The sequence below is a fragment of the Saccopteryx leptura genome, chromosome 3, assembly GCF_036850995.1.
Source record: "Saccopteryx leptura isolate mSacLep1 chromosome 3, mSacLep1_pri_phased_curated, whole genome shotgun sequence".
NCBI classification, from domain to species: Eukaryota; Metazoa; Chordata; class Mammalia; order Chiroptera; family Emballonuridae; genus Saccopteryx; species Saccopteryx leptura.
In genome coordinates, this window is record NC_089505.1 from 302043484 (window position 1) to 302069938 (window position 26455).

The window sequence follows — 26455 nt, forward strand, 5'->3', positions numbered from 1 at the left end:
ATAGCTTAGTTGATAAACACAAATTTTAGGACTGATTTACCTAGATTTTTTAATTTTCCCCATTTTTGTACTAGAAATCCTTTATTACCCTAATAAATAATAAGGCTTTTCTGACAATAAAGTAATTAAATACAATGTTAAACACTGAAAACAGCCTAGCATGCTGTAGGCATTCAATATTATTCACAGGTTGAGTTGACTTTCTTTAAATTTTTTTTTATTTTGAAATTAAATTTAATGGGGTGCCATTGATCAATAAGAATACACAGGTTCCAGGTGAACATCTCTGTAGCATTTGAACTGTAAATTGCGTTGTGTGCCCATCATCCAAAGTCAGATCATTTTCCATCACCAAATTTTTTCTCTTTACTCTCCTCCCCTCACCCCCTCCCTCAGATAACCATTTCATTTTTATCTATGTGGTTGAGCTGCCTTTTAAACATTATCATTATAGCCATAGTCAGAATCATAATTTTATATTAGTCTAGTTATTATTATACACCTCTTAAAATTTGGTGTCAGAGTAAATTAATAAAATTTCTCTTTTAGTAAATATGAATTAATATGGCCATGAATGCTTATATAATGCATTCAGCAAATATTTATTGAGCACCTACTCTGTTCCAAGCACTAGGTTGGGCCATGGGAATTCAAAGATGTGCAACACCTACTACTTGGCAACCAAGATATAAATCTGGTGGCAGAGACAACAAAATAAATAGCCAACTATAACAGAGATAAGATCTATATGTGCCATAGAGTGAACACAAGGCACTATGAGAAAAGAGAGGCAGGTATCCAACTAAAGTCAAAAAAGGTCAAAAAAGGCCCCTGGAAGACATAACTCTCATAAGGTTCTTCTTCCTCTTTACAACACTTCACAGTCAATTCAAACACTACAGCAAAAGTGATCTTACCAAATGTGTTTTTTATCAGTTCATGCTTCAGAATAGAAGGGAAAAAAGCAAAACTTTGAAATCAGACAGAATGGGATTTAAATTCCAGCTCCACCCCTCAAGACCTCTCTTGAGTCTTTACTCTGTCATGTGTGAAAAATAGATCTATAGAAATATATGGCTACTCTGGAAGCTGAAGGAGAGACTGTAGGTAAAGCACTTAGGACACTGCCTGCAATATGGCCGTTGATGAAAGCATGCCTGGAAAGCCCCTCCACGACATTAAAAGGACATTGTATTACACTTGCTCACCTCTCTTTAGGCCTCACCATTTATGCAACTACTTATATTGATATAATCCCCCTCTCCATTACTCTTCAGAAGAACCTCATTTTTAATTCTCCAGCTGCAGGTCCTAACCTGTACTATACCTCAATATAGGAATAAACTCAATACTCTAGGTAAGCCATCTATCACTTGCAACTGAAAGAGCCCTGACAATAAAGCCCAGCTATGTCAAACACTGAATGCTCTCTATCGCATCTCCCCCCACCCCCCCAGCAAAGCCATGTAGTAAACATTGAATGAGCTGATTGAGCCCTGTGTTTAATATAAAATATTTGTACATATCCTTGGGATTATAAATGTGAACAGAGCTTCTGAAGGGGAATTTATCAATGTGCATCAAAAACCTTGAAAATGGTTATGACTTTTAACCTTCCAATTCCTAAGAAATAACTATGGCAAACTGTCAGCCCTAAAAATCCATTTGTTTCTTCTTGAATGGTAACAGAAATTTTAGCTAAACACATGGCTGCTAAGAATAAAGACTGTGTTTCTAGGCTCCATTGTAGCTAAAGGTGGCCCTGTGACTGCATTCTAACAAATAGGATGTAATGGACCTACCACAGGGCAAGTTCTAGGAGGCTTCCTTAAAGATACAGCTAGCCCTGTGCCTCTTCTTCTTCAGAAAGGTGGATGCTGACTTGGATCAGTAGGAATAGGGCCACACCCTAAGGATGGGCAAGGTCTGAGCTGGAGGGAAACTGAGCCCCTGAGGATAGAATATTGTGGACATCAGTCATTTATAGGGTCCCTGGGAGTCAGGAGTCAGAGCCAACTCAATTGCATGTAACACACACTAGGACATTAGGAAGCAGAGCCACCATACCCATCTGAGTCTGCATACCTCCAAACCTTTACTTGAAGAAGAAATGAAGTACCTTGTTTAAGCGCTGGTTTTTGGTGCTTTCCAAGTGCTATTATCTTAACCTGTCTTCACTAAGACATCAACCTTGTAAATATCGGTGGCTTTTATTTTTCCTTCTCTATATTGTCATTTTTCTATAGTAAATATGTGCTGCTTTTACTTCTTAAAGATTTGGACATCAAAATAATGTCAGTAAACAGATGAGGTACAGAAACATGAAGATGTTTTGGTTTAAGACACGACAGGCGTAGAAAAGAACTGAGAGCATCTATATGCATTGATTCATAATCCCTGTTATTTTCCATCTCACTTGTAAAAAGCTGCTTGTAGGTAATAAAAAGATATTGTTCTCCATTCACATGTTTATTCAGAGCTTCTACTAAATCGTGCATGTATTCTGTTGCCATATGTCTGTGTACATCACGTTAGAGTGTAGGCTCCTGGAGAGCAGGAGCAGATCCAGGTCAGTTTATGCTTTCAGTGTACATTTGTTGAGTTTTCCTGTTTCAGGAATAGGGCTAAATACAGAGGATATGGAGTTAAAAGTCGCAGTCACTAGCCTCAGGAAACTCAAGTGTGGAAGGAGGGAGATGAGATTGCAACACAGTGTGGTAATTGCTTGGATACCCAGGAGCTTAAGAGAGCAATATAGAGAAAGGTTCCTAGCATAGTGTCTTCCCAGAAGAAGAGATGCCTCTTATCATAACTATTATGATACTGGTGAAATTATCAACATATGTAGTTGTTTTAAAGCATCTTTTATGTACCAGGAACTAAATTGGATTCCTAGGGATGATAAAATGAATAATATTGGGCCTTGCCCTTAAGAGCTCTGAGTCTAATACACAAGAAAGATATATAAACAGTAGTTTGATACTGTAGTTTGTGCCTTAATAGAAACATATATACCTATGTGGACTGATTTTCAAGAAGGTGGCTATATTTTCCCAAAGCCTACCACTGGCTCATATAGGCTTATGAAAGCAGATTGCTAAATTTTCAGGAATTTTGCAAGCTGGATGTTCAACACAGCTAATGTAAAAATTAAATAAAATCTTATTGCATTTAAATAATTTTAAAATAGATTTAGCAAATACTCAAAACTTATCAATTTCTAGTCATTTTACTATATTTATTATTATCTATATTCTTGAGATTATTAATGTCTACTATACTCACATGATGAAAATCTTCTAGAAGGGTGTGCTGCTGTGTACACCTCTTTCTGACTCCCAATGCAGTGATGTTATGTCAGTAGCCTTGAATTGGCCATGGTAGGAGTATTTACACTACAGAAATAAGCCAGTGCTAACTATCATGTTTGTTTTTTCCAAAGAGTTGATTATTAAACATTTACCTGCACACCATGGAATAAATGAATTTTATTTAGTGTTTAATGGATTATTTTGATGATGATGATGATGATGATCAGGAGAACTCTGGGTAAACTGATGAATGGGTGAGTTTGTATGTTAATCTGCTTTTGGTACCTTCACCTGTCCTGACCAGCTTAGTTGTACTTTCTTGTCCATTACTCAGACACCCGCTACCCTTATGACATTTTCATCCTCCTCACTGTACTTAGGAAGAAAATAGATATGCACATGCCTACCTGCCCACCGTCAAACACAGCACTTTCTCTAGCACATCTTCCCAGCAGCAAAACCATAAGCCAGGAAACACTGAGCAAACTGATTATGGCATCGGTGTTGGGTATTTATAATACCCTATAAACAAAAGTATAATGCAACACTTTGTCTAAGGATCACAGATCACTTACTTACAGTCTCATTTGATCCACATGATAGCCTAAGGTTGCTATCATCCCTAATTTACAATTGAGGAAAATAAGGTTTAATGACTGAGAAACTGGTCCAGAATCCTAGAACTGAATGAAAGTGGAAGAGCCATACCTCAAACACGACTTTTCTGACTACTCATCCAGTATTGTGTTCTACTACACTATACTAGCTTTAAAAACTGAAGAGAGAAGTTTGTGGACTTCCACCCTTTACACAGTGTGGGGTAGACTTTGGGGAAGATATAGCCACCTTCTTGAAAATCAGTCCATTAGATGTATATATACTATTAAAGCACAAACTGTAGGATCAAACTTCTATTTATATGTCTTTCTTGTGCATCAAAGTTTCTTGAGATCATGGCCCACTATTATTCATTTTATTATGCCCAGGAACCCAAATTAGGGCCAGATACATTAAAAATGCTCTAAAACTGTTTATTAATTAATGGAGAAAAAGAGTAGATCACCACCAAAATGACAAACAACAACAACTAACAATAATAATGATGGATTATACTCTGTTTGGTCTACTGCTCTAGAAATTCTATGTATAAAGTTATTCAACAAAATTTGGTATTTACAAATCTGGGCTAAGGATAACAGCTCTGTAAATTAACTATATTTTATGTTACTGTTAATTGAAATTCTTTATTCATTTAAATATTTCTATATGAATAAAGTTAAAATGAAGTTGATTGATGTTATGACATAACAAATCACATAATCTCTCTGAGCCTGTGTCACCTTACCTATAAAAAGTCAATAAAAATCTGTCAAACATACTGGCTATACAGAGAGATCAGTTTGGGAAAATATCTTGAGCCAGGCAGTTAGGATTTTTTCACTTTTCTTTATGTCTTATGCTTCATTCAAATTCTAAATTATAATATAGAACTGTAATGGCTGAATGGTGTGTATATATATATAGTTATATAATGGTGTGTGTATATATATATAGTTATAAAAGTGACTGTTATGTAAAGTTCCAAAATCTTATTACTGATTTCCTTATCTATTTTGACAGGTGTTAGGAGATATATACATATGTATATATAATTTTTTTAATGTATGTCAACTAAGTCAAAGATCTTGAAACCTTTTGACAAATTGAATACTCTTAGTTTTTGTTTTTTAAAGTACTTTTATGAGTAACCACAAGAGGTCTCTATTTTTTAAAGAAAAATCAATCCCCCGCTATTTTCTTTCTTGACAGAAAACAGAAATGTTTCTAGTCTCAAACATTTAAGCTGTCTAGTTTGAAATAAAATTTTCCAGAATTAGGAAAAAATATATTTTATACATATGTTAAAAAATAGACTTCCCACTTCCTCCTAAGAGTGGCAACATCAATACTAACTGAACACCTAGAAGCCCCTTTGCCTGCTCTGTCCTGACCCATGCCAGTTATCTGACCCACGTGAACTGCAAAAGATTTGTAATCAGCAATGGTATGCATGAAAAAAAGGAGCTATTTAGAAGTTATTTTTTAGAATTTTTATCTCAAGTATGGGGAATTCTTACTATCTGATATTCTCAAGCATCTAACAAACTCTAACGATTGGCTAACTGAATGAGCTAAAACACAGCCCATCTGAGTCCATTGATTTGGCAAAAGAATCCTGATGGTTCTCACTAATTTACTGGAGTTCTAATCAATGGGACTCTTGTATTTGCCTTGTTGCTGTGGTTTCCAAAGTGGGGTCTCCTGACAAACAACAGCCACTGGGCACTTGTTAGAAATGCACATTTTACTGAATCAGAAACTTTGGAAGTGGAGCCGAGCAAGTGGCATTTTTAAAAGCTCTCCAGCTTTTTAAACTGATGAGGGGGAAAGAAGTCGATCAGTTTTTCTGCTGCACAGAAAGCTTGAGAACTACCAATTTAGTGTATAATTGATGAGCCATCCTAATGCTCAGTCCTGACTTTACCTTATCTATAAAATCTTGGAGCAGAATAGTGCATGAAAGTCAAAGCCTGACGTATGGTATCTGGAATAAAAGGTTAAATAATTTAGAACCACTTTCATGTAACAGCCTAGTAAAACCCCATGGTGCCAAGCCACCACCCTTCAAGCTCAAGATGCCAAGACCCCTCTATTTTTCCCTCAAAACATTTAGATTACCCCCTGTGGGGTTCTAAGCAAAAGTCTCCATGACCTTAGAATAACTCAGACTTGCTTTTGAGGCTCTACAGTGTTTCCTCTGGTCTTCCTTGCATCGCAGAGGAAATAACCATACATGATACTAAGTGCACTTTATTAATTCAGAGGGCTCTGTATACTTATAATTTGATTACTTTTCTAATTTCTTGAAGAATGACTGCTAATGTTAATAATGCACTAAATTACTTTATTTTTTAGTAGAGAATTCACGTTGTATTTCTGGTGGAGAGGATCTGACCTATTGTCTACCCTTTCTTATTCTTCTCTACTGTGATGAATGGTGCAAATTTCAGAGTAAACACGTGAATATGGACCAATCAACAATTCAAAGATGCACTTGCACTACATAGTTGCTAATATTTTTTGGAGTGGTTAATATGTGCCAGGAGCTATTCTGAAGATTTTATATGTAACTGTATTTAACACGTGCAATATCTCTTGGAACAGGGAGAAATATCCCCATTTTATAAATGAGGAGACTGAGACACAGAAAGTTCAGGAAATTTCCCAAACTCACACTGTTACCAATAAGTATCAAGACTGGGACATAACCCCAGAAGATTGGTTTAGAGACCATGTTCTCAGCGCTGCGAGAGCCAGCCTCTGCCTATGGGAGCAACCACAGAGCCCTCAGCTGGATTTCACTAGTCACACACAAACATTATCTAGTCCTCGGGTCACTAATTGTTTTACTTCAGGAATTTTTTTGCCCTAAATTGTTTAGAATTTGTAGTTGGGGGGGTGGGGGGGGCTGGAAGGAACAGAGTAGAGAGAATATCCTAACACTAAACCAATACTTACTACAAATTTGTACCAACATTCCCCTAATAATAACTAATTTCCTACCAAAAGTTTGCACAGGATTTAAAAACAGTACTCAGTTGATTTTCCCAACAACCTCCTTTCTGAGATAAGGAACCAGCCTTGAGGTATGAAGTCAGCTACCCTATTGACAACTGGCAGAGAGGGAAGCAAAGCGCCAGGCTTCTCGCTCCAAGGCCCATGCACCTTCCAGGGAATCCCACAGCCTTCACATGGCCCACCCCTCGCCTGAGCCAAGACCCGGCTTACTCTGGAGCCTTCTGTCATTGATGTATTGCCTCGCGGTCTGACCTCTGCTCAGTTGCTTGACTTTACAGTTAAGGATTTGGACACTATGACCCAGTGCTGTGGGATCATGTCACTGTATGAGAGCAGTGCCTGCCTGGGGTTGTACTTCACTGTTTAGTTTCTCCACGTTCACTTCACATTATCCTCTCCACTCTGGAACAGGGAGCAGGAAGAGCTCAGACTCTAAAGGTAGAACTGCATTCATGTTACTTTAGTGAAAGAAGTCTGTCTGAATTGACTACATACTGAATAAGTCCAACTCTACAACACTCTAGAATAGACAAGTGGAGACAATTAAAAGATGGGTGGTTTCTGGGGGGTTGTGGGGAGGGAGTGATGTGTAGTCAGAGCACAGAGGATTTGAGGGGCAGTGAAACTACGCTGTATGATACTATAGTGGTAGGTACATGTAATTATACATTTGTCAGAACACATAGAATGTACCACGTGAACTCTAGACTATGGACCTTGGGTGATTATGATGTGTTGTGTAGGTTCCTCAGTTGTAACAAACAACCCCTCTGGTGCAGGATGATGATAGTAGAGGAGGCCATGCATGTGTGGGGGTGGGGAGGTGGGGAAACTTCTTGTACCTTCCACTAAATTTTGCTGTGGACCTAAAACTGCTCTTTTAAAAATGCCTATTATGTATCTAAAGAAAAAAAATGTTAGAACTACAGTCAAATACTGGCTCCACTGATTACCAGCTATGTCATCATGGGCACAGCTTGCTCACTTATAAACCAAGTAAAATAATCATACCACCTTCATTGGCATATACAGTCGACCCTTGAACAACATGGGGGTTACAGGCAATCAAAAATCCACATATAACACTTAACTCCCCCAAAAGTTAACTAATGCTGTCCCTCAGTATCTGTGTGGGATTGGTTCCAGGACATGCCCCGCCTCCAGATACCAAAATTCATGGATGCTCAAGTCCCTTATATAAAATTGCATAGAACAGTGCCTATAGTCCACCCTCCACATCTGCAGATCTTCAACCAGAGATCAAAAGGACTGTCTTCCTCCCTCCACTGGCTGAATCGGCGGATGCAAAACACATGGATGCAGAAGGCCAACTATATTGAAAAAAATAATGATCCAAGTATAAGTAGACTCACACAGTTCAAACCTGTGTTGTTCAAGAGTCAATCAAATTGAGGGTTAATTATGATTTTTTAAATGTTAAGTATCTTACACAATGTTTAACACAAATATATAACAATTATAAAAAAATAATGAAAGAGGCCCTGGCCTGTTGGCTCAGTGGTAGAGCATCGGCCTGGCGTGCAGGAGTCCCGAGTTCGATTCCCAGCCAGGGCACACAGGAGAAGTGCCCATCTGCTTCTCCACCCCTTCCCTCTCTTTCCTTCCCCATCTTCTTCCTCTGTCTCTCTCTTCCCTTCCTGCAGCCAAGTCTCCATTGGAGCAAAGTTGGCCCGGATGCTGAGGATGGCTCCATGGCCTTTGCCTCAGGCGCTAGAATGGCTCTGGTTGCAACAGAGCAACGCCCCAGATGGGCAGAGCATCGCCCCCTGGTGGGCAGAGCATCGCCTCCTGGTAGGCGTGCCAGTTGGATCCCGGTCGGGTGCATGCAGGAGTCTGTCTGACTGCCTCCCCGTTTCCAACTTCAGAAAATACAAAAAAAACACAAACAAACGAATGAAAAATAATGAAAGTACAGTTAAAAGAACTAGTATTTTTTTTAACACTCTGGCTAAATGGTAACTATTAATATACCATGTCCTATAGACAGAGGAACTCAGCTGCCAGATTGGCGATACTTTGGCAATTCATTTTGGCAATTCTAATGACATAAGTAAATTGTATCCAGTCATACTTCAAAAATATATATGAAATAAACAGTATTGGGTGAAACCAAATATTTCTGATGAAAGAAATATCAAATGATAAAACATTTAGATACTTTTCATAGCTGTGTCAGGTGCATTTCTGGACTTCATGCTGTAGCCACTGGGTTAGATCACTGAAAAAACATTTGGAAATTAGTTAATAGTGTGAAAATAGGCCCTGGATGATTGGTTCAGTAGATAGAGCGTTGGCCCAGTGTGCGGACATCTTGGGTTCGATCCCAGTCAGGGCACACATGAGAAGCAACCATCAGCTTCTCTTCCCCTCCCTCTCCCCCTTCTTTCTCTCTTCCCTTCTCACAGCCAGTGGTTCGATTGGTTCAAGTATCAGCCCAGGTGCTGAGGATAGCTTGGCTGATTGGAGCATTGGCCCCAGATGGGGGTTGCTGGGTGGATCCCAGTCAGAGTGCCTGCGGAAGTCTGTCTCTATCTCCCCTCCTCTCATTTAAAATAAAAAATAGTATAAAAATATTGCTTAGAATGTGAAATAAGAGAAGTCCAGGAGAAAAAGAAGGGTCCCTTCCCAGTGTGCTGTACTAATATTTGAATGATATCACTAAGAGTTCTGTCATTAATGTAACAATAACAAAGAGATCTGCTTATAAATGATTGCAACTATAAAAGCTTCTAGGATATTTAGATGCAATCTTGGAAAAAGCACATTCCACACAAGATACTTAATGCTTAGGTCTGAAATCACAGCTTTTTGTTAGCTTTATTTCCTAAAGTTAAGTGCTTTCTTACTAATTTAAATGTGTTTGTGTATAGTTCATCTTTTATCATAACCACAGATCGCCACCCTCACAGTGGAAGGTGATTTTTCCTTCCTATTTCCCAAGAAATGATTCAAATAGTCTTTTCTTTTTATCTTTGAAGGAATCTTTCCACGGATTTAAGAGCATTTGGTACTTACCTTTGTAATTCAAATTAGAATATCTAAGTATACATTGGAATTTATTTTTTCAAAGTCCTTGCTTTTGTGTTCTTCTAGTCCCTAAATAGTAAGTGGAGAAGGTAATTTATGCCCTGCATTGTCTCTGGCCATGTGAGGGAAATGGTATAAAAACTCAGAGACATAAGTTTTAAAGAAAGAAAATGCTAATATATGGCAAGGGTTGCTCAGAGGATGATTTTGCTGCGTGGGTATATAAATAGGACAAGCTAAGGTTCTGGGCAGTAGCAGGTCCTGGCACCAAATAGTCATCTATGTTCCTCTGGCACCAACTTCAACACACTGGCATGATTTTTTTTTCTTAACCACCCAAAGTCACCAGGGACATTTGGAGAATGAACATGAGCGCTAGTGCTATAAAACCTACTTCCTTTATCTGGTTGGTCCTAATAAGATCCTAAAGAAGTTAAGATTATAGTGACCTTAGAAAAGAGTGCTAACATTTACATAGAGATAGCAACATTTGCTTTAATTTTTTACGTACTCCATTTTTTTTTTCACATAAAAGCAATGTTGCAGTTCATAGAGGAAAGACTGATTTCAATCCTCAGCCTGAACTGAGACAAATGAGAGTGTAGGGTGAAATCTGACTGTTAAAATTACAGGAGAGAAATGGGTGGCATGTGGTCACCATGAAGCTGTTTCCAGTGACTTCCTGCATGACATTGGGGATTGGTTGGAGAGACCAGTGATCCACCGAGATCACAGAGAGAAGGGGCTTGCTTTATGAGAAATTCTGTTCTTTTAGAGTAGGGACATTTAACAGGAAAATGGGTGACTGGTCAAATTTGGGTGATGCTTTGGTTTCCAAAACCCAGGGGGTGGGGTGGGAAGAATCAGGCACATAGATTAGCTTTAAAACTTTTCATCCTGAAGGACTACCTCTGTGTGCAAGTTATGCCAAGATGAAAAGCCCAGCCATGCCAATTCCAAGCAGCAGCTGAATGTAAAGATGCTAAAACCACAACCACCCAGGGAGGTGGCTATATCTTTGATGAAATTGAAATACACTGCTCACAAAAATTAGGGGATATTTCAAAATGAATATGAAGTGATAAGAAAAGAAGCATTTGATTTTTTTTTATTAAACAAGAACATCAGAAAAGCAAATGACAAGTCAAAGAAAGTTGTTCAATTATGCAAATGAAATGCAAAACCAACTTTTATTTCATTGGTGAAAATGTGCTATACAAAATGCTGAAAGTACTGGAGTATCTGCACATTCCCTGATCCTCTAATTTTTGTGAGCAGTTTATATAGGAAATAGGACAGAAGATGGAGCCAAGGAGTCCCAGAAATGGCTAGAGTCCGGTAGCTTGGTCTGCAAGGGAGTCTTCAGTTTTGTAGGGAGCAGGATGTATCTTCGTCCAGGAGCCCCTAGAGCACAAGGGCTGATATTGTGCCATGAAGGGGCCCAAGCCCTATGGGCCCTCTTTAAATAACCGGTGACCGCGGAGAGCCTCTTTTCCACCTCCCCCATTACGCATGTGCCTTGATGGCCATGGCAGCTGCAGCTCACCGCAAGTTGTCGGAGGGCAGACTTGCAGAGAAGTTCTCCGCGCGGCTCTCAGCAGCCCTGAGCCAGCTGTCCCGAGAGCTGATTTAGGACGCTCTTCCCTGCTGCCAGAAGGGTGCCCAGCACCCCCAACTTTGCGGGGGCAGGTGGGGCAGCTGTGGGGCGGGTCCTAGAGCCACCCATCCCCCACAGCGCGCTAAGATAGGGCTCCGAAATCAAGCGTGTCCTCTCCGTCAGCATCAACTTTTGTACGTGTTTCCTCCGAACCTCTGAGCCAGCCCGAGTCGCCAGGAGGCCTGCTGGGTGCCACAAATGTGATCCTGTCTGTCGTTTCGGCCTCAGCAGAAGAGCTCCATGACCATATTTATTGCTGTTGCTATTCTGGGGGCTGGATGACGTTTTTCTCCCCTTGTGGCTGAGCACTGCCCGTTCATCTTTCACCACCCCCTCCAAGTCTGCAAGGCTAAAACCAGGGATACAAATAGATTCTACCAGGAGGAGAGTTAAAGGGAGCGGTTCTTAAGTATTCTCAAATCGATTTGCTGCATGGCATGGAAAGCTTTAACATCCGCTGTCCTATATTTGAAGTGCGTGCTGATTCGCCCCCCACTATGGTCCTACCGGGCAACTGGTGGTAACTTCGCTAAGGAAAGAAAATATAGAGAAAGGAAGAAGAAAAACAGCCTGACTGATAGTCACAACTTGGAAATGTAGCAAACGTTGAGTGTTTCTCTGCCCAGTGTTGGGAGTGTCCAAAAGTTACCAGCAAATGAAGATGTCCAAATGAAGAGGTGTCACTTACCTCCATCCTTTCACACTTCCTTACCAAGGCGCTCCTCTTTTGTGACGCAAAAGGGACCAGCGACAAGCCTCAGAAAGTCCTATTAAGGCTACAATGATACAGGGCACAGGTGACAGCTCCCAGAAAGTAACTTTATACAGGTTTTCTAAATGAGGGCCATAGACACATAAATAACTAGTTACCACATGCATTACATGATACACCAAATGGGAGTGATCCTGGCTTTACCCTCGACCCCTACTCATTACCCATCGGCCACCATAGCTCCTAATCCCTCCCTGTCTGTACTCACCTGGGTGACTGTCTGCATTTGGCAATATATGACTTGTCAGATTTCGTGTGCCCTGACACAAATCCCATTTGTCACGGACACGGAGCCGAAAGTGCAGGGAGGCAGTGGGTTGCAGAGGCGACATGCGAGGCTCTGGGCCCAGCTGCCCGGGTTTGAATCTCTGCTCAGCTGTGGCCCAGGCTGGGATCTCTTTAGGTCTCCATGTCCTCTCTAAAACTTGGATGATCTAAGTGACTCACTCATAGCATTGTTCGGAGAATTACAGGAGAAAATTATATGTAAACACAGAAGGATTAAAAGGGTGAAAACAGAAGCTTTGTGTCTGTGTCAGAGCAGAACTTGACCCTGACTTCATGCTAGCACATGTCCTTGGGGTCAGTTGTGTTTACCTTCAGCCTGTCTATTCACTCTTAAAGTGACAAGGCAAAGGAGCTATGCTCCAGATTTGGATGTTGCTGGGGAAATACCATTTCGGTAACCAGGGTGTTATATATAACATGCACTATCAGCCAGCTGGGAGCTTGGCTAATTTTCACCTAAAAAGTCCATCAACTACAGAACTACTTAAATAAGAGCCCTTAGAACAAGGCCTGGTTCTTAGTGTTGAGAAAGACGTCTGTAAATACACATCACATGTATGAATTTTTGGCCCTGACCAGTTTGTGTTTTTGTCTTCCTTCCTGCTTTTGTTGCATATTTCTGCATGGCTGCACAACTCTTAATGTTGTTCCTTTCATGGTAACTCAGCCACCTCCCATGTCAATATTGAGTCTCCCTTTTTCATCCCTCTGGTGGTGGGAAGGATGGGGGAGACAGATCTAGTGGGCTTAGTATTCATCTGACCTCAGGAAGAGGGCATCCGGTGTGATAACCAGCTGCTGGTCCACACTGGCCTCCCTGAAGTGTCTAGTCCGGCTGGATCTTTGGGGTGTGACCTCTGGCCTTTCTGCATGTGCTGAAGGGTTCATATCTGAGGTCACTGTAACTGGTTACTCCAGTATGGTCAGGCATGGTAGTGTGTAGCCAATCCACCCCTCCCCACCAACGCTGACTCAGTCTTGGCTCTAACTGACCCTCTGAAACTCAACCACGGCGTCCATCCTTGCCTTTGTGACATCCACTCAAAGCCTTACTTCTCAGCATGCCACACAGCCCACGGGCAGCCTGCCAGCTCGTAATTCTCTGTCGGGTCAGAAGAACTCATCTCCGGTTTCTTTCACACTTCAATTCCCAACCCCAGAGCTAGGAAGATCAAGGAGGCCTGTTGTAGCTCATGTTCCCCAGGAAACAGACTTTAAGATTTGCCTATGAAACATTCATTGGCAAATGTTCTCTGGAACAACACCTGTAAGGAAGTGAGGGGAGCCGGGTGGAGAAGTTAGAACTGCTGTGCAGTCATAAAGAAGCGGGTTGGACAGGTTGCTCTGGAGCTGGAAGACTAAAGTTGTTCCAGGTGAGCCTGGGGTGGGGGTGGGGGTAGACTTTTATATCACTCGCAATGCACCAGTCATTAGTCGAGGGCTTCCCTGGGAATTCACATGACCTTGGGCTAGGAGGCCTTCTTTGGCTAAGGGCACGGCTACATGGCATAGGCTGCCAGCTCTCACAACAGCTAGGACCCAAGTGCCGGATCCAGAAGGGGACCTGGGCAGCACATCAGTGCCCACTGCATGCCCATCTCAGGCTCTGCCTGCCTGCATATCCCACCCATCCCTCTGTCCTCATAGGGTGGTCCTGTGTTTGTTCTAATTATCTGATGAGGCTGTTGCCATCCCTCTGCCCAGATGCCCGGGATGGAAATGGAATATGTGACTCTTCTGCCCTCAGAGTCTCAATATATCTGGGAATTTCCCTTCTCCTCAACCTCTCCCAAACACTGTGATATTTTATCCTATGTCCTCTCTAATCTATGGTTCACAGTACAAACCCGTTGTTCAATTCTACAACTCATGGCTTTTGAGAACCACACAAATCATTTTATTTCTCCCGGCAAAGCCTGAATCTTACAAATGCTAGCCTTGAGATCTCGTATATTATTTTTCCTGAAGTCAAAATTTGCTTTCAAGTTGGAAGTTTAAAGTTTACTCCATTGTACCTTTTCTGCCCCTCTGCCTGAAGTAATGGATTGCATTATTGGGCAGGAAGATCTGGGATACTCTGGAACAGTAAAACTTACCTTCAGTTGACATTTCATATAAATTATGATCAACCAGAATTATAGATGACATCATTTTCTGTCTTGTCAGAAAATGCACATTTCTTATTGGCTGCTCTTGGTAATTCATACTCTTATTGGTGCACTTGGTAAATTATACAAACTGTTGAGAGCTCTTGGTCTCATAAAGCCCCACTCACACATCTTTGGAAGCTGTCTTTATGTGCCTGAGGGCAGAGTGCAGCTTTCCAGGGCCTGGAGTATTTTCTTCCCATATTCCAATGGATTGCTTTGTGCCCCTGACTTGAGAGGCTGGTAGAGCTACAAGTCTTTTTCAGCTTAATGGCCAGGGAGGCAGAGGCCTCTCAGTGGCCTCTTTGTAATAACATCTGTCCTGAGTCCCATAAGCAGAAACCACAGGGACTTGTGACCACACCCAAGTCTCTTCTTATGCTCAAATCGCAGTGATCCCTCTTGAACCTACAAACCTTTGATTCCAATATCCCTTTTTAGAATATAAGAAGGAACAATTCATCCTGTCCCTATGGCTCTATGGTAGAAGGCAGAGTTTCCCTTTTTTCCTCTGGGAAGTCTCTGGGAATAATCTACTCTCATGTTTAGAATTGCTGCTCAAACAGAAGTTCCCGCCATCCATGGGGGTCTGCCCATGTATTCTAAGGAGTCTGCTAATTCTCTCTATATTTTCCATCTCCACAGACAGTGACTTGGTTTCAGGGCTATCTTGTGTTTTGTGGATGCTGACTTTGGCACCAAGTCTTTCTATGTTAATTGTTTCTGACTAGTGAGAAGAGAGGCAGACCTACTATATATTTAGTGATGCAACTTCATCAAGCAATAGCTAAATGGTGCCAAAAAACTGTACAAGGAAAAGCTTCCTAATCAATCCAAAGAGGAGTCCTTGAGGTTGCAGTGTGTGCTGAATGAGGGGAGATGCCACTCAGTAGGCCGTGCTGTAACTTTTTAAAATGCACACAGAATTTCATTTCATCAAAACACCATTTGTCAGATTAAATGAAGGTGATTTATTCAGTAGTACTTGTTTTCTATTTATGTTGGGTTTATGCTGTAAATAAATTATCAGCATAGGGAGGTATGCCTTATTTTATTGTTTACAAATTTAACTACCCATGAACAATGATTATATGTTCAAATTAAATATAATATTATTTAAATAACGATGAGAAAGAGGTTTGGATTCATTTTTGTTTTACTTTAAAAGCTATTGGTGCATTTCTCAAGTTTGAAAAACACTGTTCTGTAACAGGGATGTCCCATCTTGCTTCAGGTTATGTATCAGTGTCAGCAGGGAGAGGCTAGCATTCAGCACCCTTTCCATATTTTCTTTCCAAAATTCCCCTCTCCCTCTTTTCCTGTCTCTGCCCTAACCCAGCTCAGGGGAAGTAACTGAGAGACATCACTTCTTATTGAGCTCTTAGAATAAGATCACAAATAGGCCCTGGTCCCTACCTTCCTGCCCACTATCATCTCTCACCAAGATTCTCTCTCTTGCTCAGTGAGCCTGAGCACCCTGGTCTGCTCTCATTTCTCAGGCTCTTTTCTAGCTCAGAGTTGTTTCCTCATCTCAAGCTAATCTCCTACTTACTTTCCCAGATATCTCCTACTCATCCTTCAGAGATCAGCTTCAATGTCACTCTGTTAGAGAAGCATCTGAGCAATATCTGTTGGAAGGATGTATGGATGGGTGGATAAATGAATACATGGATGGATGGGCAGATGGATATGTGGGTGGATGGATGGATAGATGGATAGATGGATGGATGGATGGATGGATGGATGGATGGATATGCTTTTCCTGACCTTGAAATCTAAATAAAAGTGTCCCTCAATATTATTTTCACAGCAGCACTTTTTCTTATATAGCACACTTTTCAATGGTGTACTGATTTAGTATATCTCCTCTCCAACCCAGTAGACTGTACATTCCATGAGGGCAGGTTATTAATGACTTCCTAGCCATTAGAGGACAGCCCATTTAGAAGATGACCACTATGTCTACATTGAGTAAATAAACAAAAGGAAAACTTGAAGATTACATTCACATCACTAAAAAAGCTGTAAAGAGGAAGTTAGATTTTTCTAACATTTTAAAGTCTTTTAATTAATGGATTTCATTAACATGGAACAATCCGAAAGAATATATCCGAAGATATATTAGGAGGAAAAGTAACATGTGGCCTTTGAGATGAAAGAGAATCCAACTGAAAGAGTCCTTGCATGCAGTCTCAGAGACACTAATCCCAGACAAAATATACACCATAATCAGTAGGAAAGTGCCTAGAAAGGCTACAGGTTTTCCAGCAAAATTCAGTTTTTATTTGAACAGAGGAGCTCTTAAGATATATGTGATTCAGCAGTCTACAAATTATTTGCTCAAAATAATAGAAAGGAAATATTTATTTTTATCTATATGACATATTTTTTTAAATATGGAGAGGTGGTCCCCAGATCCTTTGGGCACATTTCCTTCCGGTGTGTTCAGCCCTAAGCACCATCTCAACATTGCTCTAAATCCCCAGGAGTGACAGACAGAAAAACCAGCTAATCCAGGAGCCAATAACCAGGAGCAGAGAGCAGGCCAGCATGCCCGGCTGCCACAGTGCCCAGCCAGTCCAGGCCCGTGCAAATCTGCCAGCAGGATCAAGGCTACAACTCTAAACTAGCTGGAAATCATAAGAGCTGAGGCTCAGGGAACTTTTCTGTGTGGTAACCGTAAGCTCTTCCCAGCTTAGCCCAGACCCTGTGCCCTGAGGAAGGAGACAGAGATCCCTAAAGACAGCACACCTCCCTGAGTCCACACGGAAGACATGTTGGGCAAGGAACAGAGACCTTACATGTCCACCAACTTGACTAGAGTTATCAGATATGTGTTAAGGTCTAGGTTTCAAGGCTGCCCCATTAGTGGTGTGTTTTATTTTGTGAGCATCACTATTGATCGTAAACTCATCCTTAGGAGACATGCTCTTACACAGTACTTTTGAATTCATGCAAGAAAAATGAGCTCCTGTCTGACCAGGTGGTGCCACAGTAGATAGAGTGTCGGACTGGGACATGGAGGACACAGGTTCAAAACCCCAAGGTTGCTGGTTTGAGCCCAAGGTCACTGGCTTGAGCAAGGGATCATTCGCTCTGCTGTAGGCCCTCTAGGCAAGACACATATGAGAAAGCAATCAAAGACCAACTAAGTTGCTGCAATTAAAAAATGATGCTTCTCATCTCTCTCCCTTCCTGTCTGTCTGTCCCTCTCTCTGACTCTCTTATTGCCTCTGTCAAAAAAGAAAATTGAGCTCTATTGGGATCACTAGTATCAGGCAACTTTGAATTTATTTGGTCAGTGTGTAGACTCTAAGGCAGTCCACAGGAGAACAGAGAAAACAAGACTCGTAAGCCCCAACTCAAACCCAGTGAATCAGCATTCATCAAGGGAGTGACCTGGACATGTGAATATTTAACAAGTGCCCCTGTGATTGTCATCAGGGGAGTTGTAGACATTGCCCCACAGAAATGACTTTTCATCAGAGAAATGCTTTGGAACTGCTAGGGAGGCTCTCAGAGTATATGTGATGAGGTCTTTTTCAAAGATGTTCCTAAGGGAGGCTGTAGCCTAGAATTGAAGATACTCACCAAGGTCATTTTCACCTGCATTTTGATGAAGTGTCAGTCCTAAAGGAATACTTTATATGCATCTGAGCTATGAAAATAAGGTATAATTGAGCCTAGGCTGAAACATTGAAGAAGGAAATGGTGGTGCATACTTCATTCCAGAAGGAGAAAAACATTGAGACCATCAGAAAAGGCAGCACTGACACACTGGAATACTGCTAGAGGCTTCTAAAGGTCCACTCTGACACAGTCAAGCAGTACTTCATGGTCGGTGAAGTACTCAATTGTTTGATGAGTCCAAAATCACTCATGCCATCTGGATTACCCAGACAGTCCTTTTCTAGTTGGGTCACATGTTTCCAAGGGTCCTAAAATTCATGAGGTCTACTCACTGCTCTACCCCATGTTACTGGATCATACGCCAACAGGCAGTTCCATTCAATCACATATGAAGTACTGTATGATTTTTAAAATCAATGTTAAAATAACAACATCTGAGAACTGTGCTATACACTTGAAACTACTATAATATGGACTATCAACTGTAATTGAAAAAAAAATTTTTTAAATAATCGTTATCCACTATCAATACTCTGTGAACTCAAATATTAGGAAGCACGAAGAGAAAAAGTTCAGGGACTCTAAAAGCCCTGAAATACCTCTGCATATTCACAAAAAAAACCCAATAGGTAGTAATTATTAAATGCAGAAAAATCCATCCACCTCTCCTTTCAATTCAATTCAGTGTCTAAACCAGTGAATTTCCATTTTGTATCAATCTGCATAATTCTTCCACGGAGTTTTGAGTTGTGCTGTGAATTTGTGAATTTAGTATGTAAATAGTACTAACTGCATGGGGATGTTTGTACCAACCAATAACAATGAACTAGATGCTGCGTAAACAGAAAAATATTGGCCAAGAGTTTGCTTAAAGGCTTTTAATCACTATAAAAAAAAATATAGAAGGCTGGATAAAGAAGATGGGGCACATATACACCATGGTATACTAGTCAGCTAGAAGAAATGATGACATCGGATCAGTTACAGCAGATTGGTGGAATCTTGATAACATTATGCGGAGTGAAATAAGCAAATCAGAAAAAAATAAGAACTGCAGGATTCCATACATTGGTGGGACATAAAAGTGAGACTAAGAGACATGGACAGGAGTGTGGTGGTTACGGGGGGTGGGGTAGGGAAGGAGGGGGGGGAGGGGAGGGGTACAAAGAAAACTGGATAGAGGGTGATGGAGGACGATCTCTCTTTGGGTGATGAGTATGCAATAGAACTAAATGACAAAATAACCTGGAGATGTTTTCTTTGAATATATGTACCCTGATTTATTGATGTCACCCCATTTAAATAAAAATTTATTTATTAAAAAAAAATAACATGCTAAGATACTGAAGACTGACAGTTCAATTTAATTATTAATAAGTAGTACAATATCAAGGTTTAAAATGAACACAAATCAAAGTGCTCGTTAGTGAGCATTGGCACCCTGCCCCTTTGTTTTCTTTGAATCGTTCCAGGTTTTTGCCTACATACAAATATAGTATTCATATACCGGTATCTTGCTTTAATGTGGCTAATAGATCTTGGGGATTTTTTCATATCAGTACAGAGGGAGTTTCCTCTTTTTAAGAATCATGAAATCTAAATTTCCATTCAATTTTATTAAGTTCTGAGTCAGACTTTCATCTCTCTGATCAAGGACCCCCTGTAAATGTGTGTGAGCATCTGTATGTGTGGGTATTTTTAAAAGATCACTGGATGTATCGGTTCAGGGTCTCCAAAAATCAGCTGCCAGGACAGAATTAGACATACAAAGGAGTGATGTGGGGAACCATGTGAAGGATAAAAGCCAGAAGAAGCAGGAGTAGGTGAGGAGAGCTTTTAGGTCACGACGAAGGTCTGAAACCTATGAAAGGAAGAGGGAAGGAAGGAGGGTTGCATACGTGGAGGAGCCTCAGGCTACAATGTAGTTCTAAATAAGTTTCAGCCAGGTCAACAGGGAGCACAGAACACACCATCAGCCTGTCATAGGAGGAACTGCCCAGCTCTGTCAATCCCACTGTGCCAGCTATTGGCTAGAGAGAGTCTAGGTCAGGTGTAGCCAACAGTTTTTGCCCCCGTGCCAGATTAGAAAGAAAACTTTTTTCACGGGCCGGACAAAATATTAAAATTAAAAAATGTTAAATACAAAAACAATTCGTTTAAGTAAACAAAATTTTATTATGTAATTTGTTATGTAAGACTATACTTTCAGGGATCATTTCTATAGTTTGTAATTTGTTTATGAATAAATGTGAGTGAAAAAATTTTAATATACAATATTATTTTAATAAAAATATTTTTTAATAAAAATAATTACATATTGTATAAATATCCAAACTGTATCACAATCAATTGAAACAATATTTAATTAATAGAATGAGCTTGAAGGGATTATATCGCAAATAAAACAATTATTTCGTTTTACAAACAGCCTGGATACATTCTCAGTTATCAACTGCAGCTATTGTCTATGCTACAATGCCACATGATTCAGCACACTTGACCACAAAAATAACGAATTGTTTGACTTTGGGTGCGCACTGGCAAACTCCGCCTAAAATAATGTGGGTTTCACATCACCATTAAACATCAAACAGTTCATATTGAGTACAGACGAGTACAAAAGTTGTAAATCTTTATAATGGAATTATTTTTAAAAATAAAGAAGTATTGCAAATCCATTCAACCAATTATTGGAAGTTAACCCTAGATTAGTCACACGCGGAATTCTTTTCCGCTTATCACTATCTTCTTAAATATCTCGATTTCCAATAATCAAAGACGCTTCTGCTTCTGAGTAGCTGAGATTTTAAAGTAGTGGGGAATATTAAGAATTTAATCGCAGGCCGCATAAACTCATTACGCGGGCCGGATCTGGCCCACGGGCCATATGTTGGCCACGCCTGTTCTAGGTAGAGCATGGCCTCAGCACAAAACCCTCCAGGACCCAAAGGTGCAGCAGCTCGAGCCTGCTCACCCATCTCCTTCCTTGCTCCACGTTCTCTTGAAGGGCGATCTGAGCAGTGCACATAGCTAAGGCCAACACACTCTCCCCTTCCAGTACAAAGATTCCCTTCTCCACATGTGTGGAGTGCAGCTCCCATCTACCTCTCTCCTTGAGGGCAAGCTTAGAAAAGGAAAGTTAAGGAGACAACAAGGAGCCCCATCTCTGCTGTTGGTCATGGAACTTGAAATGCTTATCTTCTTCTTCTCTCCATTCTAAATCCTCCTCACCGTAAGCTCTCATAGCAGCAGGGTGTGGTGGCTAACCTGGTGGTGTGACCCAAACCTTCATTCCTGGAAGGTCTGAGCCCTTGGAAACATCATGCCTTTCTCAAAGCGGGCTTGCTGCACGCACGCATTCACAGCTACAGGGGGTCTATGGAGAACCAGAAATCACTCAATGGATCATGTGGGTTCTGCACACCTTCGTTTTGTCCCCATTGATAAAAGCCTCTTTCTGATCACCAGAGTCAGTTATCCCTGCCAGTATGTTGACTCCTCTTCATCTGCTGAGCCCCGGGCATAAGGAGTCAAAGCAACTACCAGGCAGCAGCCAGAATTTGCAGTTCAATGGGACTCACTTTGTCCTCTTGCAAAAGTGAGGTCCACTGGGAACCTTGCAGAGCCCCTAGCTGCGGGAATAGTTGAGGAGGTCATTCGGATGTGATGATAAGTGGGATGCACTTACTTCCACCAATCAGTTCCCAGGTCCATACGTTCTTCCTAATGGGAATATTGTGCTAACCTAGAAGCCCGATGTAGTAAATATGCTGCATCCTGAAGGTCACACTCTATGTTTGCAGATAACCACCTCTGCACTGTGCCTTTAGGAGACCCTTCATTCCCTCATTGTACAAATGAATGGTCTACATTTAAGAGACCATTCATATCCCTTGTAGATAATAGAGGGTATGGTAATGCAGAATGTAGTAACACCCATGGTCAGGGCTCCCTTTGGCATCTCCCTCACTGTGAAGTGAGTCCCCTGATCAGCCGCTTTGTTGTGTGAAATTCTAGACCTGTGACGCAGGCATTCTAAAAGCTCCTGGACAGTGGTGTCACAGACTGTGGCTCCCTGGGCAGAAAAGTCAAACCTATACCCAGAACAGGCATCTGATCCCAGAGAGGCCACTGGCTTTCCTGAGCTGGCAGGGGCCCAACATAGTCCACTTGCCACCAAGTAGATGACTGGTATTTTAAGGAGTGGTTTCTGTTGCTGGCAGGTTGGACAGAGGCAGCAGTAGCTAAACTCGCCTTGATAAATGGGAGTCCTTCCTGTTGGGCCATGTATAGTCTCCATCTCTGTCACCACAGCCACTAGTTCATGTGGCGCCTGTTCTGGGACAGGGCTGACTGATGAGGAAGGGTGGCTGCCATCACGTGACTGCATCCAGTTGTCCATTTAGGTCCTATGGAAGCCATTGACATGCAGCACAAAACTGTCTACATGTACCATCCATCCCAGTATATTCATCTGCATGTCTCTACCCTAGACCTTTCCGTCTCTGGTCTTCCAGTCCTGTCCCTTCCAGGCTGCTGGTCAGATGGCCATTGTCTAGAAATCTACACACATTCCCACCTTGGGCCACATTTCCTTTCACACAAAATAGATGACCAGGTTCACCATAGCTCTGTCCCTTGGAAAGACTCCCACACACGCTCCAAAGCAGCTATAATGCATCCTCCATTCATTTTCAGCTTCATCCACGGCCTGAACTTGTCCATCTGTAGACCCAGAGCAGGCTTTTCTCCCTCCTGCTGCCAGGTGTACGGAACCCTAATCTTCCCCCGGTGAGAGCTGGAGAAGGGGTCCCTCCCCAGGGAATGGAGGGTCTGGGCAACCTGTTCTTCCAGCTCATGCTTGCTGGTCCTGCTCAGCTTGACCCTGGACATCCTGGGTCTGTCTCACAACAGACTGCTTCTGGGTCAGTCTTTGTCTTGGTCCCAGCTCATAATGGGAAACTCTAGATGAATGGTCACTTGATGTCCTATGGCCCTTTACTATCAAGGTCAAGGATCTTACCAGAAACTGTTTCTTAAAAGCCACAGAAATATCTTTTGCGGATGACACAGCCCTGCTTCAGATCCCCTAGTCCAGGCATCCTGAAACTACGGCCTGTGGGCCGCATGCGGCCCCCTGAGGCCATTTATCCGGCCCCCACCACACTTCCGGAAGGGGCACCTCTTTCATTGGTGGTCAGTGAGAGGAACACTCTATGTGGCGGCTGTCCAATGGTCTGAGGGACAGTGAACTGGCCCCCTGTGTAAAAAGTTTGGGGACCCCTGCCCTAGACACTCAATGTGATTCTTCCACTAGGGCTCACAATAATCTTCATGTTGTACCTTCCCTTACCCTTGACACCAAACACCAAACCCACAGGTTCTACCCCACCAAAGGGCCCAAGAGGCAGGGCTGCCCACAACCCAGCCTGGGTCCTCCTGCACAACTCTCACCTGCTCTGAGCCCTCTGAGAGCAGACAGCATGCCATCTGTCTCAGCCAGTGTACAGGCTGGTGCAGTGTCTAAGTGTTGTATACATTGCTTCCAGAATCCACTAAACCTATCAGGTGCCCTGGTTCCTTTTGTGTGTCGGAGGGCACAGATGCACAATGTCTCTTAGTTGGAAGGGATGTCCCAGGTGAGCGTGGCATGGCATGAACACTGTGGCTAAGCTGAAGTCTCAGCAGCTGGAAGCTGCCTGGTATGCACCCCCCTCCCTGCACCTGAGCAGGCTGCCCCGTGGGGGGTTCCTACTTCTCAGTGAGCTTTATAAAGGACTTGCCACATGAAAGTAATAGTGAAATGCAAGACAGGACAAAAATGTGAGAATGTATGTGTGTAAGAAAAGGAAGAGGAATTTAAGCTTTATCTGGAATGCAATCAGTGTCTGAAGAACCCAATAAGAGCTTTGAGGTGTGCCGTGGAGGTGACATGTGGACTGGGACTGCAACCCTTAGCAACGACAGACCATCCCACGTGTCCCAGTTAGAAAAAGCCTTTTCCATTACTGACGATTGTTTCAAGTCCCTCTCCAGAGCCCTTGGGACCCTTCCTTCCCTAGTCAGAACTGGCATTTCTTTTACTGCCTAATTGATTTCCTGTCTCTCCTCCCACTATCATCACTTACAGCTGTTTACTCCTGGTGTGCTCTCTGAAGTACTGTGTGCCTCCTCCCTTCTTTATTCAACTCTTCAGGAAAACATTAGCTCATCAATGTTCACAACTCTCACCATCTCAATACCAACACTCCCAAATATACTTTTATGTTCCCTTGCCACCCCCAAGTTGTGCTATTTCAAATACTGAGTTGCCCCCATATCTTCATATCTTCAGAATAAAGCGTTCTGATTTTCAGAGTATCACGAGAAAGATGAGCTTGCCATCTTGCCTCCCCGGACCCCAGGGAGGTCTTTTCCAGGAGGTCTCTTCTATCTGTCACAGACATGGGATCCCTCATTTCTTCTCCCTGTAGGTGTCAATTAAGATCACTCCTTCAGAGATGTCCCCAGAAGGATGCCCCTTCCACTTTATCCACAAAGCTAAACAATATGCCTGTGATGCCCCCAAACAGCTTCGACCATAGCCGCCCACAAAAACCACTCTGGGCTCTGAACTCTTAGGACTGTTGGCACTTACTTGGTACGTATAGTCATCTCCTGTGTACTTTCATTATTTGTATTTTTATCTCCCGCCTCCTTAGAGATGCTTTATACCCTTAAGAGGAAGGTCTGAGCCTTACTTCTCTGTGTCTTCAAGCCTAAACCAGTAATCATAGATACATACATGGGCATACACACATATTTTATGGTTTGTTTCAGGTGCTAGGTCTGCCATACAGACCTGCAACCCACTCTGTGGCTTCACGCTTACTAGCTCTTTTAAGCCCCGCCCTCCCCGACTTGATTCTGTCATCACTTTCTTATTGTTAGAACTTCCTTGAAACCCTCATCACTGGACACTTACTGTTTGAGTCCATGTGGAGCCCTGCCCATTAGGAAGAGCAGGCAGCGAGCCACAAAGGACGAGTCAGGGGAAGAAACCAAAGCACTGCCCTTGAGACTTAAGTAAGGCCCAGCTGGTGTTTTTATGTTGGAATTAGACTAGTTCTAAATTAGACTTTTGCACTGAGGACATGATTGCCTAGTTGTACAAGATAAGCTAGCAGGTATTCACAATGATACAGAATTCTGGTATCATGAAACTCATGCCTAGAACACAAATGATAACCTAAAATTAAGGAGAGCAGAAAGGGATAAGGAGCAAACTACACAGGACAGGAGCCAGCGGAAGAAGTGAGTAAGGAAGAGGGGAGCCGTAGGGGTTTTAGAGAAGCCAAGGGGGATATGTGTTCATGACTCTAACAGAATGAGAACTAAGAGACATATGTCAACTAGGCAGTTCCACAATGGCTAGATAAGCTCCACTATACTGGTAGGGACAGAAACCAAATCGAATGGCACAAGAATGAGTGGTGGACGGTAAACACTCGAATGTGACATACTCTTTCGAGGAGGTCTGCAGCTTCAAGAGCAGACACAGAGGACAGGGGGTTCGAGCAGGACCTGGAAATGAGGACAGCCCTCACATGGAGGATGCATGCGCGTGTCTGATGGGTGGAGGAAAAGGAATTACAGTGTATTGAAAAGAGGGAAGGAACTGACCTGGAACCTGGAGAGGAAAAGGACATCTTTTTTTCCTCTGGGTTGGGGTGGGTGGGGAGAGGAAGGATATTGGTACTGATGTTAAGTTCTGAAGAGGGGGAAAAGAGGGCAGGGGTCCCATATGTTGGCTCTGCCTCTCTGAGGAGGAAGGACCTGGAGCTGAGAGGAGCCTGGGGACAGTCACAGGCAAATGGAAGTCCTCTGGGAAGAGATGGCAGTACCTTGTGGAAGGATGGGTCTGAGGTCTGCACCCATAATTTGCAATGGTGCCCTGGCCAGTTGGCTCAGCGGTAGAGCGTCGGCCTGGCGTGCGGGGGACCCG

General features: G+C 42.3%; 1 pseudogene; it reads left to right on the forward strand.

Annotated features, from left to right (window-relative positions):
• Positions 1-20664: 20664 nt before the first annotated feature.
• On the forward strand, positions 20665-20733 carry LOC136401820 (small nucleolar RNA U3; annotated as a pseudogene).
• Positions 20734-26455: the final 5722 nt, after the last annotated feature.